Genomic DNA, 20,288 nt, shown 5'->3' with positions numbered 1-20,288 from the left:
ATAAAAGATATATGATAATCTCAATAGATGCAGAAAAAGCCTTTGACAAAATTCAGCACTCATTTATGGTAAAATGCTTCAAAAAATGAGTATAGAAGGAACCTACCTCAACATAGTAAAAGCCATATATGAAAAACCCACAACAAACATAATTCTCAATGGTAAAAATTAAAAGCATTCCCTCTAAGGTCAGGAACCAGACAAGGGTGCCCACTCTCACCACAATTATTCAACATATTTTTGGAAGTCCTATTACACAAATTAGAGAATAAGAAGAAATAAAAGGAATTCATTTTGGAAAAGAAGTAAAACTCTCATTTTTTTGCAGATGATATGATACTATACAGAGAAAGCCCAAATGATACTATGAGAAAATTACTGGAGCTAATCAGTAAATTCAACAAGCAACAGGATACATTGTCAGTACACAGAAATCACTTGGATTCCTGTATACTAACAATGAAAAGTCAGAGAGAAAAAATAGAGGAATCAATCCCAGTAACCATTGCAACAACAACAAAAATATCTAGAAATAAGTCAAAATTCAGCTCAACATTATCTCATCATTTCATCACTCATGGGAAATAGATGGGGAAACAGTGGAAACAGTGTCAGACTTTATTTTTTGGGGCTCCAAAATCACTGCAGATGGTGATTGCAGCCATGAAATTAAAAGACGTTTACTCCTTGGAAGAAAAGTTATGCCCAACCTAGATAGTATATTCAAAAGCAGAGACAATACTTTGCCAACAAAGGTCCGTATAGTCAAGGCTATGGTTTTTTCCTGTGGTCATGTATGATGTGACAGTTGGACTGTGAAGAAGGCTGAGCACCGAAGAATTGATGCTTCTGAACTGTGGTGTTGGAGAAGACTCTTGAGAGTCCCTTGGACTGCAAGGAGATCCAACCAGTCCATTTTGAAGGAGATCAACCCTGGGATTTCTTTGGAAGGAATGATGCTAAAGCTGAAGCTCCAGTACTTTGGCCACCTCATACGAAGAGTTGACTCACTGGAAAAGACTCTGATGCTGGGAGGGATTGGAGGCAGGAGGAGAAGGGTATGACCGAGGATGAGATGGCTGAATGGCATCATGGACTCGATGGACATGAAGCTGAGTGAACTCCGGGAGATGGTGATGGATAGGGAGGCCTGGCGTGCTGCGGTTCATGGGGTCGCAAAAACTCGGACACGACTGAGCGACTGAACTGAACTGAACTTAAGAGACAGTTCAGTTCAAATATCAGGCATCTCTGACTCTTTGTGACCAATGGACTGCAACATGCCAGTCTTCCCTGTCCATCACCAACTCCTGGAGTTGCTCAAACTCATGTCAATTGAGTCAGTGATACATTCTAACCATCTCATTCTCTGTCATCCCCTTCTCCTCCTGCTTTAAATCTTTACCAGCATAAAGGTGTTTTCTAAGGAGTCAGTTCTTCCCATCATGGGGCCAAAGTATTGGAGGCTCATCTTCAGCATCAGTCCTTCCAATGAATATTCAGGACTGTTATCTTTTAGGATTGACTAGGTTGATCTACTTGCAGTCCAAGCAACTCTCAAGTGTCTTCGCCAAACACGATAGTTCAAAAGCATCGATTTCTCGTCACTCAGCTTTCTTTATAATTCAACTTTTACATCCATACATGACTACAGGATAACCATACTTTTGACAAAGTAATGTCTCTGCTTTTTAATATGCCATCTAGGTTGGTCATAGTCTTTCATCCAAGGAGCAAGCATCTTTTAATTTCATGGCTACATTCACTGTCAGCAGTGATGTGGGAGCCTAAGAAATAAAGTATGGCTCTGTTTCATTTCTTTCCCCTTCTATTTGCCATGAAGTGATGGGACCAGATGCCATCATCTTAGCTTTTTTAATGTTGAGCTTTAAGGCAACTTTTTCACTCTCCTCTTTCAGTTTCTTCAAGAGGCTCTTTAGTTCTTCATTTTCTGCCATAAGGGCAGTGTCATCTGCATATCCAAGATTATTGATATTTCTCCTGACAAACTTGATTCCAGCTTCTGCTTCATCCGGTCTGGCATTTACATGATGTACTCTACAATAAGCAGGGTGACAATAGACAGCCTTGATGTATTCATTTCCCAATTTGGAACCAGTTTGTTGTTCCATGTCTGGTTCTAACTGTTGCTTCTTGACCTGCATACAGATTTCTCAGAGTTAGGTAAGGTGGTCTGGTATTGCCATCTCTTGACGAATTTTCCAGTTTTTTGTGATCCACACAGTCAAAGGCTTTGGCATAAGCCAATATAACAGAAGCAGATTTTTTTTTTCTTCTGAAACACTCTTGCTTTTTCTATAATCCATTGGATTTTGGCAATTTGATCTATGGTTCCTCTGTGTTTTCAAAATACAGCTTGAACATCTGGAAGTTCATGGCTGACATACTGTTGAAGCCTTGCATGGAGAATTTTGAGAATGAATTTGTTAGTGTGTGAGATGATTGCAATTGAGTGGTTTTGACATTCTTTGCTATTGTCTTTCTTTGGGATTGGAATGAAAAATGACTTTTTCCAGTCCTGTGGCCACTTCTGAGTTTTGCAAATTTGCTGATATATTGAGTCTAGCACTTTAAAAGAATCATCTTTTAAGATTTGAAATAGCTCAACTGGAATTCCATCACCTCCACTAGCTTTGTTCATAATGATGCTTCCTAAGGACCACTTGACTTCACATTCCAGGATGTCTGGCTCTAGGTGAGTGATCACACCATCATGGTTATCTGGGGCATGAAGATCTTTTTTTGTATAGTTCTGTGCATTTTTGCCACCTCTTCTTAATATCTTCTGATTCTGTTAAGTCCCTACCAGTTCAGTTCAGTTCAGTCACTCAGTCATGTACAACTCTTTGGGACCACATGGACTGAAGCACACCAGGCCTCCCTGTCCATCAACAGTTCCCAGAGTCCACCCAAACTTGTGTCCATTGAGTCAGTGATGCCATCCAATTATCTCATCCTCTGTCGTCCCCTTCTCCTCCTGCCTTCAGTTTTCCCAAAATCAGGGTCTTTTCAAATGAGTCAGGTCTTTGCATCAGGTGTCCAAAGTATTGGAGTTTCAGCTTCAACATCAGATCTTCCAATGAACACTCAGGACTGATCTCTTTTAGGATAGACTGGTTCGATCTCTTTGCAGTCCAAGGGACTCTCAAGAGTCTTCTCAAACACCACAGTTCAAAAACATCAGTTCTTCAGCACTCAGCTTTCTTTATAGTCCAACTCTCACATCCATACATGATCACTGGAAAAACCATAGCCATGACTAGATGGACATTTGTTGGCAAAGTGATGTCTCTGTTTTTTAATATGCTGTATATGTTGGTCATAACTTTCCTTCCAATGAGTAAGCATCTTTTAATTTCATGGCTGTGGTCACCATCTTCATTGATTTTGGAACCCAGAAAAAATAGGCTGCCACTCTTTCCACTGTTTCCTCATCCATACCTTTTTTGTCTTTTATTGTGCCTATCTTTCCCTGAAATATTTCCTTTGTATCTCTAATTTTCTTGAAGCAATCTCTAGTCTTTCCTAGTCTATTGTTTTCCTCTATTTCTTTGCATTGATCACTGAGATAGGCTTTCTTATTTCTCCTATTCTTTGGAACTCTGCATTCAAATGGGTATAACTTTCCTTTTCTCCTTTGACTTTTGCTTCTCTTCTCTTCTCCCCTATTTTTAAGGTGTGCTCAGACAAGAGTTATGCCTTTTTGTATTTCTTTTTCTTGCAGATGTTCTTGATCCCTGTCTCCTGTACATGTCACGAACTTCCTGTTCATAGTTCTTCAGACACTCTATCAGATCTTGCTGGGAGCCAGCACGGGAGATCCCACCCATGACAAGGTCATGTTGAGAGACCTGATGGGCAAGGCGAGTCAGGTCTCAAGGGGTCCTCTCCATGAGCCTCTACCCCCAAACCAAAATCTGTCTGTTTACTGTCTGCTATACTATACTCTTCTGACATTACATGGGGCTATCCCTGACCACCTTTCTCTGGAAAGTGTTAACTCACAACTCCAGTTAACAGTCTCCTGCGTATAAAAAGAATGTCTTGGTTTAAACCCCTTTGATGTCTTTGTAACTTACCTGACTGGTGTGCCCGGACTTTTACAACTTGTGATTGTTTATAGCCCCCAACCATGAGAGGCATGAAGCTTAAAACATGTTAAAGATATAGAGCCTTTTAGAGCTAAGAATTAGTTTGGTGAAGGGTTCCAATGTTGAGTTAATGTTTGCTGCCAGGGCTCCATATCCTTTATTTTTAGGCACCTGGGAGGATATTAATCAATGTAATAGGGATGTAGAAATAGGAATATAGTAGTTTTGATGTTAGCAACACTAGACTTTTGAGTTAATGAATTTTCTCTTTGTTATAAATCACTGTACTCCTCTTTCATTGTTATAAATTATTGTGTCCTTGCTATGTAAGAATGTAACTTTAGTGCTTTCTGAGAGTGGCACCAGACTTTGGGAAGAACAACACTATTACCGTTATCAGAAAAGGACTGTAAAATGTCAATTGGCCTTCTGGCCAGAAGATTATGTAAATCACCTAAGACTTGTGTATGCAGCTAGGTATGCAGAGAGAAAGCCTGGTCTCGATAAGAGTCAGGGCTGCTGATGCTGCATAATTTTGTTTTATCCATGTATCTCTATGTACAATCAAAAGTATAAAAAGCCTTTCTGGACAATAAAGGATGGACCAGTTTCTCAGACCAGCTTCTCGAACTGGTTTCTTGGAAACCTGGCTCCCCCTGTGTCTCTCTCTTTCTCCCTCTCCCTCCGTCTCCTTTTCAGGCTGAATTCTCATCTGGATTGTGGAGGCTCGCCAAGTTTACTTACTTGCCCTGGCTTCTAAGACTCACATGAGAGGGATCCCAAGGTGGGGCACCCTCTGCTATTCAAACAGGCACCAGTGGCCTAAAGTAGATGGTGCAAACCTCTTGTCTCGAGGTTTTATTAGTTCTCCACGTAAACCAAGTTATTTAGCCTCTTTTCTCCACTAAATTTTCCTACTATACTATTCTTTCCAAATCTCTCTTTATATTTCTAATTAAATAGTCCTTTCCCAGACTCCTACTCCATCCCCACTTCGAATTTCCTGGATCCACCGGGGCTGGACCCTGGCAAGATCTAATCCCTTGAATCTGTTTTTCACTTCCACTGTATAATTTGATTTAGGTTATACCTGAATGGTCTAGTGGTTTTCCTTGCTTCCTTCAATTTAAGTCTAAATTTTGCAATAAGGAGTTCATGATACGTGCCACAGTCAGTCCCCAGTCTTGTTTCTTCTCACTGTATAGAGTTTCTCCATCTTCAGCTGCAAAGAATATAATCAGTCTGATTTCGGATGTCCATGTGTGGAGTCGTCTCTTGTGTTGTTGGAAGAGGGTGTTTGCTATGACCAGTGTGTTCACTTGCCAAAATTTTGTTAACCTTTGCTGCCCTACTTCATTTTGTATACCAAGGCCAACTTTGTTTCTCCAGGTATCTCTTGACTTCCTACTTTTGCATTCCAGTCCTCTATAATGAAAACGCCATCTTTTATGGGTATTGCTTCTAGAAGGTCTTATAAGTCTTTATGGACTTGTTCAACTTCTACTTCTTTGGCATTAGTTGTTGGGGCAAAGACTTGGATTATTGTGACTTGCCTTGGAAACAAACAGAGATCATTCAGTGGTTTTTGAGATTGCACCCAAGTACTGCATTTAGGATTCTTTCATTGACTATGAGGGCTACTCCATTTCTTCTAAGGATTCACGCCCACAGTAGTAGATATAATGGTCCTCTGAATTAAATTCACCTATTCCAGTCCATTTTAATAAGCTGTTTCCTAAAATGTCAATGTTCACTCTTGCCATCTCCTGTTTGATCATTTCTAATTGACCTTGATTCATGGGCCTAACATTCCAAGTTCCTATGCAATATTGTTCTTACAGTCATACTTTACTGCCATCACCAGTCACCTCCACAACAGGGCACTGGTTTTGCTGCGGCTCCATCTCTTCATTCTTTGTGGAGTTATTTCTTCAGTCTTCCCCAGTAGCATATTGGTCATCTACTGACCTGGGGAGTTCATTCTTCAGTGTCCTATCTTTTTGCCTTTTCTCAGTGTTCATGGGATTCTCAAGGCAAGAATACTGAAGTGGTTTTCCATTCCCTTTTCCAGTGGACCACGTTTTGTCAGAACTCTGCACCATAGCCCATCCATTTTGCATGGCCCTACTGGCCTGGCTCATAGTTTCATTGAGTTAGAGAAAGGTATGGGGCATAATTAAACTTAAAAAGTTTTGCACAACAAAGGAAACTACAAAGAAAATTTTTTTAAAAAATGCTCAGAATGGTAGAAAAATGATAGCAAAGGAAACAACTGGCAAAGAATTAATTTCCATAATATACAAGCAGCTCATACAACTTAATCCCAGAAAAACAAACAACCTAATCAAAATGTGGGGAAAAGATCTCAAAGAACATTTATCCAAAGAAGACATACAGATGGTTAACAAGCACATGAAAAAAAAAATGCTCAACATCATTCATTATTGAGAAATGCACATCAAAACTACAATGAGATACCACCTTACACCAGTCAGAATGGTCATCATCAAAATGTCTACAAACAAAAAAAGCTGGAGATGATGTGGAGAAAAGGGAACCATCTTGCATCACTGGTGGGAATGTAAACTGGTATCATCATTATGGAAAATGGTATGGAGACTTCTTTAAAAGCTAGAAATAAAACCACTATATGACACAGCAATCCCACTTCTAGGCATATACCCTGAAGAAATCAAATTGAAAACGGAACATGCACCCTAATTTTTATCACAGCAGTATTTACAAAAGCTAGAACATGGAAGCAACATAGATGTTCATCAACAGATGAATGGATAAAGAAGCTGTGGTACATACATAGGGGAATACTAATTAGCCATAAAAAGAACAATTTGGGGTCAGTTCTAATGAGGTGGACTAACATAGATCCTATCATACAGAATGAAGAAAGTCAGAAAGAGAAATAAAAATATTGTATTCTGATGCATATATATGGAATCTAAAAATATGGCACTGATGAATTTATTTTCAGGGCAACAGTGGAGAAACAGTCATGGAGAACAGATCTGTGGACCTGAGGGGAGGGCCGGAGGGAGAAGGTGAGATGTGTGGAGAGAGTAACATGGAAATTTACAATATTGTATGTAAAATAGATAGCCAATGGGAATTTGCTGTGTGAGTCAGGGAATGCAAACAGGAGTGCTATGCTAGACTGAAGGGTGGGATGGGGAGGGAGATGAGAGGGAGGTTCAGGAGAGAGGGGACAAGGGTGTACCTATGGCTGATTCTTGTTGATGCATACCATAAAACCACAAAATTGTCTAAAGCAATTATCCTTCAATTAAAAATTTTTTTAAAAAGATGTAAGATGTCTTATTTTTAAAATTTTAGCATGGTCATGGTTTTTAAAAACAAAATTTCAGTTCTCTAGTCTGGAAGCATAAACAAATTGTGAAAACACTTCTTCAACCTTACTGTAGTTACTTTCTAAAAGTTGTCTTTACATGTATATGTATTTTGCTTCATTCATAGCTCTTTTAATGAATAACTTTATTTGACAAATGAACTTTTCCTATAAGATGACTGCAGGTTGCAGTATGAACTCACCTAATAGCGGTTTGAACTGGACAGAGAGTTATCACATAGGACCCTAAATCAAGTGAAATAATATTTCTAAGTATGCATTCATCACTTTTAGACAAACAGCCTATTACAGTTCTGTTTACCAATGAACAGGATTCTGATCCTACTGTTTCAAATAGACCTCCTGTAGTTAATGATTCTACACAGGCATTAATCACATCCTTTATCAAGTAGCCTAATGATGCTGAGGAAATGGGATCATTATGATGCTAAACTATATTTTTCCTGACAGGGAATTAAAACCATCTTTTAAAAATTATATAAAGTGATAGGTAACAAGAACAAGAAAATGATATATCAAAAGTATTATTTTAATTTTCATTTGGAGAAAAAAATTGGAAAATGTGAGCTGTCCTTTTTATTGCTTTTCCTTTATTTCTTGTCATGGTATCACATGGTTTGTGTTACCAAGTTCACACATCCTGTTGGAATATGTTGGAATATTGTATTTTTGTTACACTAAGTATCACTTGTATAACTTAACTGGATCATATCATCATAGCAAAGGAATATTATATTGGTTTTATATATGTGAAAGGGGTTCTCAGGTGTCACAGTGATAAAGAATCTGCATGCAAACTCAGGAGATGCAAGAGATGTAAGTTCAATCTCTAGGTCAGGAAGATCCCTTGGAGAAAGAAATAGCAACCCATTTCAGTATTCTTTCCACAGACACTGCAGTCTGGTGGGCTACAGTCCATGGATCACAAAGAGTAGGACACTACTGATTGAGCGCACACAAACACACACACACATGAAAACACTTTCGTAGCTACAAAGTCCTATATAAATGGTGTTGGACTCATTCCATTTTAAAATTTTACCTCTCAATTAATTGAAGCCTATTAAAGAAAAAATACCAAGAGAAATAAATTAACTAAAATAGAGTTCAGAAGAATTGTATTCAGAAGAGATTGAACACTGCAGAATGGAATCTGGGAAAAAGTTCTGGGAGAGAATTACAGTTGGGAATTAGCAATAGGTTGTCTTTGCTTTAAAGTGAAGGAATAGAAAAGCTTCTATTTTGAAATAGAATTAATTATGGATGAATTGGATTCTTTTTTTTTTTTTTTTGCTGCATCAAATATACCATCATTTACCAACCCTTGTTAGCCTTATCTCCTTTGATCCTTCAAACCATCCAGATAGTTCTCTCCATCAAAACAGGAACAATCCAACTTATCTCTATCATCTCTGATGTTTATTCAAGCATCCTTCTGCTGATGACATACCCACCTTCATCTGTGCTCTTTTCCCCGTGTCCTTCCATTCTCCAAAGTTATCTTCTGAAACTGATGAGATACTCAACATGATGGTTAATGTTCTGTGTCAATCTTCTAGGCTATAATGCTCAACTATTTACTCATACAATAATTAGATCTTGCTTCAAATTCTTTAAATGTGGCTAGCAATCAAATCAGGAGACGTTGAGTAAAATGTATACTCCATAGCCTGGGTGGGATTCATCTTTAACAATTGAAGGCAAAGACAGATTTCCTGAAGAAAAAGCAATTTTCAGGACTTTAATATAAAAACCTTGCATGCTTGAGTTTCTAGCTTTCTCTCTCTCTCTTTATATTTATGTATATAAATATTTATAACAAATGTATAGATCTGTGTATGTATACATTTTTTCTGGTTCTACAAAGAATGAGGACTAATAAATCTACTCATAATGCTCTGTGGCCACTTCCACATTCAACTCATTTCTCTTGAGTTACCTAGCACAGCATTCTGGTCCTGTTGAATTTGCTGTATTTCTGTCTCATCTTCTGTCTGTGTACTTGGCCTTGGCACATTTTCCCCTGTTTAATACCTGGTTATTGTCCTTCAGTGCTCAACCAGCCATCATCTGCTCTTCCTTCTCCATCCTCCGTGCCTGCAAAACCTGGTCTAGGAAGTTTCTGCTCCTAGAGCATCCTTTGTGGACCATTGTAATGCCATTTATCTCACCATAATCATGGACTTATTGTCTAGTTCACCACTGCAATTTTCTCAAAGCCAAAGCCAACAGTGTATTTTTCTTTGCATCCCCAGAGTCTGTTGCTATTCTAGGCACATATTAATTTTTGAATAAATCAATTTGTTGTCAATTCATTGGACCATATAATTCTAACAAGTAAAAGCTACCAAATAGGTGAATCTTTTTTCTGTTTATTTTATTCATTTGAATGTATTCTTAGAGAACTTGTAATATTTTATTCTTTGAAAAGGATCTGAAGCTACTATAGTCTTAATATAGAAGGAGAAAGAAGAGTGACATCAAAGTATTTTATTCTGTAAATCAAATGGACTCTGTGTCAGTTCTAAATCTAAAGAAGCAAATGTAGTCTAATGATAAATTAGAGTGTTTATTGTGTGTCAAACACTGGTTTAAATACTTCATAAACTCAGAGATAAGAACGCCAATGAGGCAGATAATGCTGTTATCATCTGCATTGTGTAGGCAAAAACTAAGATACAGAGAGTTTGAGGGAATTGCCAAAGGTCATAGAGATAGATAGTAAGAAAGGTGTAAAGATGAGCCCATAAAGTTTAGATATAGCATCAATGTGTTTGCCACTTTATAATGTCTCAATGAGTGACAAATTTGGAAAATATAAATGTGTGTAACTAACTAGCCTCTACAGCTTTTAATTCGGCCATAGACTGTGTAATAGCTTTTAATAAATTTAGCCAATTTAAGTGGTTAACAAATAATGGTAATTTTGACTACTGGAAAAATCAAAGATGAGTTTTAGAATAAAATATATATTAGATGCTAAATGAATTTTGATGTCATGAATAAATTAATTGGGCCAGATAATGAGTGAAGATTTTTATTATCTCATCAAAATCAAAACTCTTGTTTTGAAGGTATGAACAAGAACAAATACTTAAAAAGAAAAAAAAATCAAAGATGGAGTCAAAATGTTAGGTTTTACTTTCATGATTTATATCAAAATAAAAATTACTGCTGTATTAAGTTTTTACCAAGTATACTACTTTCCTAAGGCAGCTACAACAAAATGCCACAAACTAGATGATCTAAAAGAACAGAAGTTTTATTCCCTCTTGGTCTGGAGCCTAGCAGTCTGAAATCAAGGGGTGAGAAAGGCCATGCTTCTGCTGAAGTCTCAGGGACAGTCTGTTCTCTGTCTCTCTCCCAGCTTCTGCTAGTTACTGACTGTTCTTGGCATTTCTAGCTACGTCATTCACCTCTCAGCCCCTGAGGTCACATGGCCCATGTGTCTCTCTTTGTGTCTGTATCTCTGTGTTCAGATTTCTGTCTTTATATAAAGATACCAGCCATTGGATTTAGGGCCTGTCTAAATCACTAGAACCTCACATCCGCACAGGTCCTTTCAAACAAGGTCACATTCACAGACTTAGACTGGACATAAATTTGCTGACACACTGTTAAACATGGCACCCTAAGTTTACCTTATAAATAGACTGGTTTTCAACTGGACTCTATTACTAAAGTTCCTTTGAGGAGTAATTTGTTGTGGGTAGCATTTCTTTACAATATAAATTAGATATATTTGAAAAATGTTTAAATTCATGATTTGTTTCTTGTGTTTAAATACTTTCTCTCTTAATTCTTATATAACTAGTAACAAAACAAAATGTAAATATAAAAATATAAATATATAAATATATTTTTAGTGCCTTTATGATAACTCTTAGACAATAACTAATGTCCTCCTTTAAGTGAATAGTTTTGTTCAAGCTGCAGCCTCATTTTCCCCCAAAGCTTTTTAATACTACACCAGCTTCAGATGAGGAGAAAGCAATGACACCCCACTCCAGTACTCTTGCCTGGAAAATCCTATGGATGGAGGAGCTTGGTAGGCTGCTGTCCATGGGGTCGCTAAAAGTCGGACACGACTGAACGACTTCACTTTCACTTTTCACTTTCATGCACTGGAGAAGGAAATGGCAACCCACTCCAGTGTTCTTGCCTGGAGTATCCCAGGGACGGGGGAGCCTAATGGGCTGCTGTCTGTGGGGTCACACAGAGTCGGACAAGACTGAAGTGACTTAGCAGCAGCAGCAGCTTCAGATGATTTGAGTATTTTTTTTTTTACTTTGATATTGATCCATTTCTAAAATAATATACTTTTCAGAGTGCTGGACACCACACCATCCACTGCAGCACTACAATTCCTTGATTGTTAATGGATGTGCAGTTGAGAATAACTTTTCAAAATAGATTTGGAGCTATTATCTCTTATTATTATTTTTTCTCATTCTATATCTAGACAGAGGGAGCTGAAATGCTTTAATATTCCAATCATAAAATTATTTTTGCTGATTGTAGTAAGATGATAAAAGTAATACTTAGTCATATTCTTCTCTGTGGCATTTTTAACAAAATGTTCTATAGTAATACATTAAATTCTTTTGGAAAATACAAAGGCTTTTAAATATATTTGTTGTTTAGTCACTAAGTCATGTCTAAATCTTTTGAGACCTCATGGACTGTAGCCATTCAGGTTCTTCTGTCCATGGAATTTTCCAGTCAAAAGTATGGAATGAGTTGCCATTTCCTTCTCCAAGCGAACTTCCCAACCCAGGGATCAAACCCAGGTCTCCTGCAATGGAAATGATTGTTTACCACTGAGCCACCAGAGAAGCTCCTTTTAAATGTGCAATTGACCTCAAACTAAAACTCTTATTTCATTTTTATTGTATGAAAATAAAGACACATTTTCATTTTAGATATTTTCCTATATACCCAGGGGTTATTTTAATTAAAAAAAAATCTTAAAGTGCATCTTTTTATGGCTTGATAGCATATTTCCTTTTAGTGCTGAACAATATTTCATTGTTTAGATATACCACAATTCATTTATCCATTCACCTACTAAAACACCTCTTGGCTGCTTTCAAATTTTAGATATTAGGAATGAGGTTACTATAAACCTCTTGTATGCAGGTTATCATGTGGTCATACATTTTCATCTCCTTTAGATAAATACCAAGCAGTGCAATTGCAGGATTGAATGGTAAGAATATGTTTAGTTTTTTCAGAAACAAACAGTTTTGCAGAACGTTTAATTTTAATGAAGTCCAGCCTATTATTTACTTCATGGATTGTGCCTTTAGTGCAGTATCTAAAATGCCGTCTCCTTACCCAAGGTCATCTAGGTTATTGCCTATTCATATTTTGGAAGTTTAGTGATTTTGCATTTCATATTTAGGGCTGTGATCCACTTTCAGTTAATTTTTGTTAAGGGTGTAAGTTTTGTGCCTAGATTATTATTATCATTATTATTATTTTTGTTATGAGAATGTCTGATTGTTGCAACATCATTTGTTAAAAGATATATTACTATTTTAAGTGGAGAAAATTTGTTTTAGTTACAAATATAATTGTAAGCATTCAACGTTTTTGTTTGTTTAGTTGCTCAGTCATGTCTGACTCTTTTGTGACCTCATGGAGCTTGCCAGGCTCCTCTGTCCATGCGATTTTCCAGGCAAGAATACTGGAGTGAGTTACCATTATTTGTAGTTTATGTGTGATTTGGTGAAAATATTTCTGTAAAATGGTTTGGGAACATAGGGTCTAACTATGCTGTCCATGGTGGAACTTTGCCTACTTACCATACTCTTTTCTAGCTTGCATATTGATAATGGACTAGATCATCTGCAATCTCCTGAGTCTTTTTATCTCTAAAATTCTTTGAAGATGAAACATCAGAGAACTTATTCATACAAGTACTTGGGAAGAGTCAATTAAGAAAAACAAAATGTTGTCTAGCATAGTGCAGATACAATCTTTGAATTGATTAATTAATTGAATATTTTAGGAAAACTGAAGAAGCCCTTGGTGTTGAGATGGGTCATTGAGTTCTACTTGTACTTTTGTCCCTCTATTTTCCTATATTTATTGTACTTCAGCGTATTCCCCTCTGTCAATAATCTAATTTGAAAATTATCTTAATGATGGCAATTTTCATGAAATATTTCTTAATATTAGAGCCTTCACTTAGCACAAAAATGAAATGTAAATCACCAGTGTTTATACTGCTTACAAGAGAGAAGTTCAAGGACTATTTGATACATCTATCCAAAGTAGTCAGATAATTAACACTGAATTTTGAGGCTCATAAAAATTCACTACATTCAACAGACCTTCTTGCCATCACATAATAGATTGATTTTTAATGTAGTGTAAGGTTTAGTCTCAGTCAGTAGAGATTTCTGACTATAATTAGCTTTGGTGAGTTAGAAAAATATTATCTGTGGTGATTGATGATACTCTAGTCATGTTTGTGAGAGTCAGTAATGAAATTAAATTACATTCAGAGCATAGAGGGATTTATGGCACTGTATTTGTACATCATGTAGAATTCTTCAGTCATGTTTTGGCCACTCCAAATGTATTTTCATGGATTTATATGAAAATTTTACTTTCAATTGATTCACTGGAAAATTTCAAACATCAGGTGAAGTACCACTTTACATATACATTTTTGATAGAATATTTCCAAACAATTATTCTTATTAAGGGCTATTCTACAAAGCATTTTCTATTTCAAACAATCTTGTTTGTTTTTTCTCTTGAGACTTTGATTTAATTCCCTCAATTCAAGCTATAGAAGCCTTGGCCTAACATAGAATATCAGACAATTGGTTGTCTTCATTGACTCTGCCTTCCAGATGCTGAAATAATAAGCCCAGGATATTTCCAAATTTATTCGGAAACAATTTATATAATCTCCCTTCATTAAAGAAGCTACAACAGGGTAGAATGATTAAATTATGATATTCCAAAATGCAGACATTCTCATGTCTTATTCCTTCTAGATTTCTTCTTCTATGTGTGTGTGCACATATGCTTGATTTGTGTCCAACTCTTTGTGAACCTATGGATTGTTCACCAGGCTCCTCTGTCCATGGGATTCCCCAGGCAAGGATACTCACGTAGGTTGTCATTTCCTCCAGGGATCTTCCCAACCCAGGGATTGAATCTGTCTCCCGAATTGCATGCAGATTCTTTACCCACTGAGCCACCTGGGAAGCCCTCTTTTCCTATGCCTCCCTTTCAGTTCTAAGAGAAGGACACCACAAATTTCACATGACATGTACTCCTCACTGAGTCCAACCGCATAGGTGTTTCCACTGAATCCTAGACTACACCTCAAACTCACCTCACATTAGACCAACAACCTCCAACACTCTGGGCTCTTTCATGTTCTAATGCCTTTACTTAGTTTGGTAGTCATAAACAGGTCATATGTGTTCTAGTTCCCCTTCTTTTCCAAGAAAATGGTAGCACTGTACTTTCCTGCTCCCTTTGAAGAGGGACGTTGACAGATGTCATAGCTTGACCACTTAAATGTGAGCAGAGATCAGTTGCAGGAGAGAGATGTAAGAGTTAATGAATTAATAATTATACAATCTCCATGTGCCTTTGGGGAACTTCATATATGTGTAGAAGGGAGTCTCCATCAGCCTAGACCCTGAGCATCTGCAGTGGGCAGAGCTTCTGCATCAGTCAGGTTTCTGGCTGGAAATAAAATTCAGCTCATTTGATTCAAAGAAGATAATGTAATGAAGGTTCTAAAGCTAAGGGGAATCACCATAAATATGAAGGCCTTCAGAGGTGAAGGTGGGGAAAAAAGACTCCAGGTAGAAGAGGTAGCAGGTGGCAAAGAAGGCAGAGCTGGGGGGCGGGGTGCTGAGCATGGGTTTTCAGCACTAAAACAAAAAAATATTGTGACTAAACTACAGAGATTGAGAGTGAGATAATGATGAAATTAGAATGAAAAGTAACACTGACACTATGGTAAATTGATTGAGTGAAAGGTACTGCTGAAAATCTTTTATCTATATTACCTTATTTGATTTTTGAAAATGATTAAATGAAGTAGGTATATGGAATAAATTCTCTAAGAACTGAGGCTCAGAGAAGAAACTATCCTGAATAGTTCTTCCAACTCAAATGTGATGTGTTTGGGTATGAAAGCAAGTAGTATCGGTGCACAACTCTTGTCTTTAACAAGTACACTAAAGTCACCAGGCAGCTGATGAAAGATCGTGCAAGACTTGTAGGGTAAATTTTTTTTTTTTCTCTTCCTTCTAAGAGAAATAGGAATCCATTGAAAGGCTTTCAAGGACAACCTGAAAAGATATGTTTTCTAAAATGGCTATTATTTTTGTAATGTGGAGAACTAAATGGAGAGCAGAAAGGACAGATTGGAGAGACTAATTAGATAGAATGTGCATTAGTCCAGGCACAAAATGGTGCTGTTTGGCTTAGAGTGATAGTGGTATTGATGTTGAAAAATATGAAGGACATTAAGAGAGATTTAGAAAGTGAATTTGGCAATGTCAATGTGCATTATATATGGAAGAAAGAGAGAAAGAGGACAAGTATTAAGGACAATACCTATGTTGCTGTTCTACTCAACCAGATTTATTATGAGTTTCTTCATGAAAATGGGAATAGTGGAAGATAAGCAGCAAAAGAGAGATGAGTTTGGTCTGATGACTTTAAGTTAACTTTATGTATGCATGTGTAGATACTTATTCAGCTATTGTCTGATTCTCACTCAAACTACTAATTTGGAGTCTGTTTTCTAGAGATGACATTTAGAGCAAGAAACATGGATCAGATTTCCAGGACAGAGAATATGGAGTGAAAAAAAAAAAGGGGGGGGGATCTCATACCAAATCTTAATTGCTTCTAAATTTAACATCTCAGAAGAGGTAAGATATGGGCAGAAAAGAGGTAAATTCCCTTTAAAGAATATGAGAAAAGACTATACATAGTGCAAAGAAGATTACAAAGATGAAAATAACCAGAAATGAAGCATGATAGTTGTCAATCATTCACACATTCTAAGTTGAGTTGTGATTCTACTATCTGAAGTAGAATAAAAAGCAAACTTTCCCTTTGCTTTTTTTAATCTTAAGCTCCTCAACTGCACAGAGACAAGAATATTGTCAGGATTTAGTAATTAAGAGAAGATTTTCAGAGAGAATTCTTGAAGTGCTGAGTCCCAATCACAATCCCCGAGTAAACAAAGTGGAATATATTTACCACTCCATGTAAGCATGATAAAATAACACATTTAAGAAGACCACTCAGATAGCTTACTATACTTCCCCTCCCTCTCCACTCCAGAGCTTTAGAAGCATAGTGGAGTCTTGTCTGATGTCCATGCTTCTATAGAACAAAAGATTGAATTGCTAGCTGGTGTTAGATCAGATCAAGGACAAGAGGTGTCTGAGTTGAAATCAGTCTTCTCCCAATTTCTACATGTGAGACTAGATGATTCTGATTATAAGAGGTCCATGAGTGCTATAAATATCCTCTCTCAAAGTCCCACATTCAGGTGAGATGTTACAGTGAAAGCAAGGCTTAGACCAAATTCTACCACTCAGAAAAACTGACAATCCTGAGCTACACTGTTGCAGCTGTATTCAGTTCTACATCCAGTGAGTTCATCAGTATTCAGTTCTACATGTAGTTCCTTCTCTAGTATGATGACAGATTCCTCCACATCATGGTAGCACTGACGGAAGAAGCACCTGGGCAAGAACCTTCAGTTGGAAAGATGTTATGCCTTGAACTCTTTAGAATGTGTTCAAAGGCCAAGTGTCTGTACAAGTTCGCTAGTTAATAAACATATCTTGACCACTATCCATTTAGCAAATATATCCAGTTAAAAAAATGTATTGGAGTTCAGTTGATTTACAATGTTGTGTCAAGTGAATCAGTTATACATGTACATATATCCACTTTTTTTTTTTTAGATTATTTTCCCATACAGGCCTTTACAAAGTACTGAGTGGAGTTCTCTGGGCTATACAGTAGGTCTTTATTGCTTATATATTTTATACATAGTAGTGTGTGTATGTCAATCCCAATCTTCCAGTTTATCACTTCCTTACCCACTAGTAACATAAATTTGTTTTCTACATCCATGACTTTACTTTTGTTTCACTTGTACCTTCTTTTTAGATTCCATGTATAAGCAATGTCATATGATATTTGTCTTATGCTAATAAACAAATCCTCTATTGCAAACTGAGATAATGATAGCTCAATGGTTTGAAATCTACCTCTTTACAATTCTTCCATGGATTCCTTACTTCTCTCAATAGAAGCAGAAAAAGTTCATAATTTTAAAGTGCTGAGTCATTACCCCTAAGGTGAGTATTGATTTCAGTGCTTCAAGCTTTAACCAAGTACCTATACATACATATTATGTAAATGCACCAGTTATGATAATTAATTATTTTTAATAGATTTCTGACAATATTAGGACCTGAACTTCTATAGAAGTTCCTAGTAACAGATCGGTAGGCTGTTTTCATTGGTCAGGATACAGGGAGTGGCCCAAAGTAACCATGCAGAATAGAGCTGTTCTACGTACCCCTTAGGGAACCTTGAGTGAGAGATTCCCAGTCATGGAGCAGTGGGCCCTGAGGAACCTACAGAGCATAAGAGAGAATGTCACCTTCCAGCATCTACCGGACATGTACAACATTATTAATCAACTAAGAACTTTCACATTACACTCCAGCACCTTGCGTGGTTTGAAAACTCCTCCATTAATGGGTAGAGGAAATTCAACTTTAAATGAAGTTCATTAAGTTAAAATTAATACAATGGCTTGAACTAAATAGTCATTGAACTGAGACTGTGTGGAAGTTGGAAGTTACTGAAGGAGTCTTGTTATCTGAGAATGACCTTGGTAGATGTATGATGTGCACTGCTTTTCACCCAAGGAAGCAAAGGTAAGTCTCATAACACAGGGGGAAAGGACAGTGGAGGATAAAATAAGGCTCCTTGATATTTGCACTCAGTGAATCTCATTCTTCAGTATAATAATTTCTGTCATTCAGGTGATTCAGATTGAGGCACCTTTGAAACAAACTTATTTTGTTTTTATCACTCAGGCTTTCATAGCATAGCTTTAATGAGTTAAAGGGAGGTTCTCTTCCTGCAAGAATGAAGAAAGTAAAAAAAGATAAAGCAAGTGAGGGAAACCAAAGACACCATCCTGCCTCATGTGATTTAGGACCTGTTAACTGCAGATGGTGACTGCAGCCATGAAATTAAAAGATGCTTACTCCTTGGAAGAAAAATTATAACCAACCTAGATAGCACATTGAAAAGCAGAGACATTACCAACAAAGGTCCGTCTAATCAAGGCTATGGTTTTCCAGTGGTCATATATGTATGTGAGAGTTGGACTGTGAAGAAAGCTGAGTGCCGAAGAATTGATGCTTTTGAACTGTGGTGTTGGAGAAGACTCTTGAGAGTCCCTTGGACTGCAACGAGATCCAACCAATCCATTTTGAAGAAGATCAGTCCTGGGATTTCTTTGAAAGGAATGACACTAAAGCTGAAACTCCAGTAATTTGGCCACCTCATGCAAAGAGTTGACTCATTGGAAAAGACTCTGATGCTGTGAGGGATTGGGGGCAGGAGGAGAAGGGGACAACAGAGGATGAGATGGCTGGATGGCATCACTGACTTGATGGACGTGAGTCTGAGTGAAATCCAGGAGTTGTTGATGGACAGGGAGTCCTGGCTTGCTGCAATTCATGGGGTCGCAAAGAGTCAGACATGACTGAGTGACTGAACTGAACTGTCATTTTTAAAAATTTATATTTTAAATGATGTATTAATTTATGGGTTAAGTATTATCATTCAGTAAGACTGTCCTTAGCTACCTACTGGGCTTCCCAAGTGGCTCAGTTATAAACCTGCTTACCAAGAAGGAAACCCAGCAGATGTGGGTTCAATCCCTGTATTGGGATGATCCCCTGGAGGAAGAAATTGCAACCCACTCCAGTAATCTTGCCTGGAGAATCCCCTGGACAGAGGAGCCTGGTGGGTTACAGTCCATGGGGTCACAAAAAGTTGGACACAGTTTAGAAATTAAACAAAAACAACAAACAAATTAGACAAAAACAACAAACAAAAACAATAAACTACCTATAACATGTAGGTTTTCTCTAGGCTATAATCCCTAACAATCTTGAAAATGACCATTCTAAGTGCTTAAAAGACTATTTTGGACTCTGAGGGGGAGGGTGGGATGATTTGGGAGAATGGCATTGAAACATGTATACTATCATGTAAGAAACGAATCGCCAGTCTATGTTTGATGCAGGATGCAAGATGCCTGGGGCTGGTGCATGGGGATGATCCAGAGAGGTGATATTGGGTGGGAGGTGGGAGGGGGTTCATGTTTGGGAACTCATGTACACCCGTGGTGGATTCATGTCAATGTATGGCAAAACCAATACAGTATTGTAAAGTAAAATAAAGTAAAAATTAAAATTACAAAAAATAAAAAATAAAGGCATGACTTCAGGTTGAAAAAAAATTAGTTAAAATAGCAGCTGTATTTCAGCTGTGTCTAAAACTGAGTTCTTAAAAACTCCACAGCCTTTTCCAATAAAAAGACTTAATGTGGGAAAAAAAAAAGAAAATGATAAACATGTTGAACACTCTCCTACCAAAGAAGTCTGCAAGCATAACATATTTTCTAAGTCATATACAAAATCATGGTGGTTTTTCTTTTATGTTTTTCTAATAATAAAATTATACTTTGAATATTAAAA

The sequence above is a fragment of the Ovis aries genome, chromosome 12, assembly GCF_016772045.2.
Source record: "Ovis aries strain OAR_USU_Benz2616 breed Rambouillet chromosome 12, ARS-UI_Ramb_v3.0, whole genome shotgun sequence".
In the NCBI taxonomy this organism is placed as follows: Eukaryota; Metazoa; Chordata; class Mammalia; order Artiodactyla; family Bovidae; genus Ovis; species Ovis aries.
The sequence above is the reverse complement of the archived record's forward strand: the minus strand, read 5'-3'. Positions refer to the sequence as shown.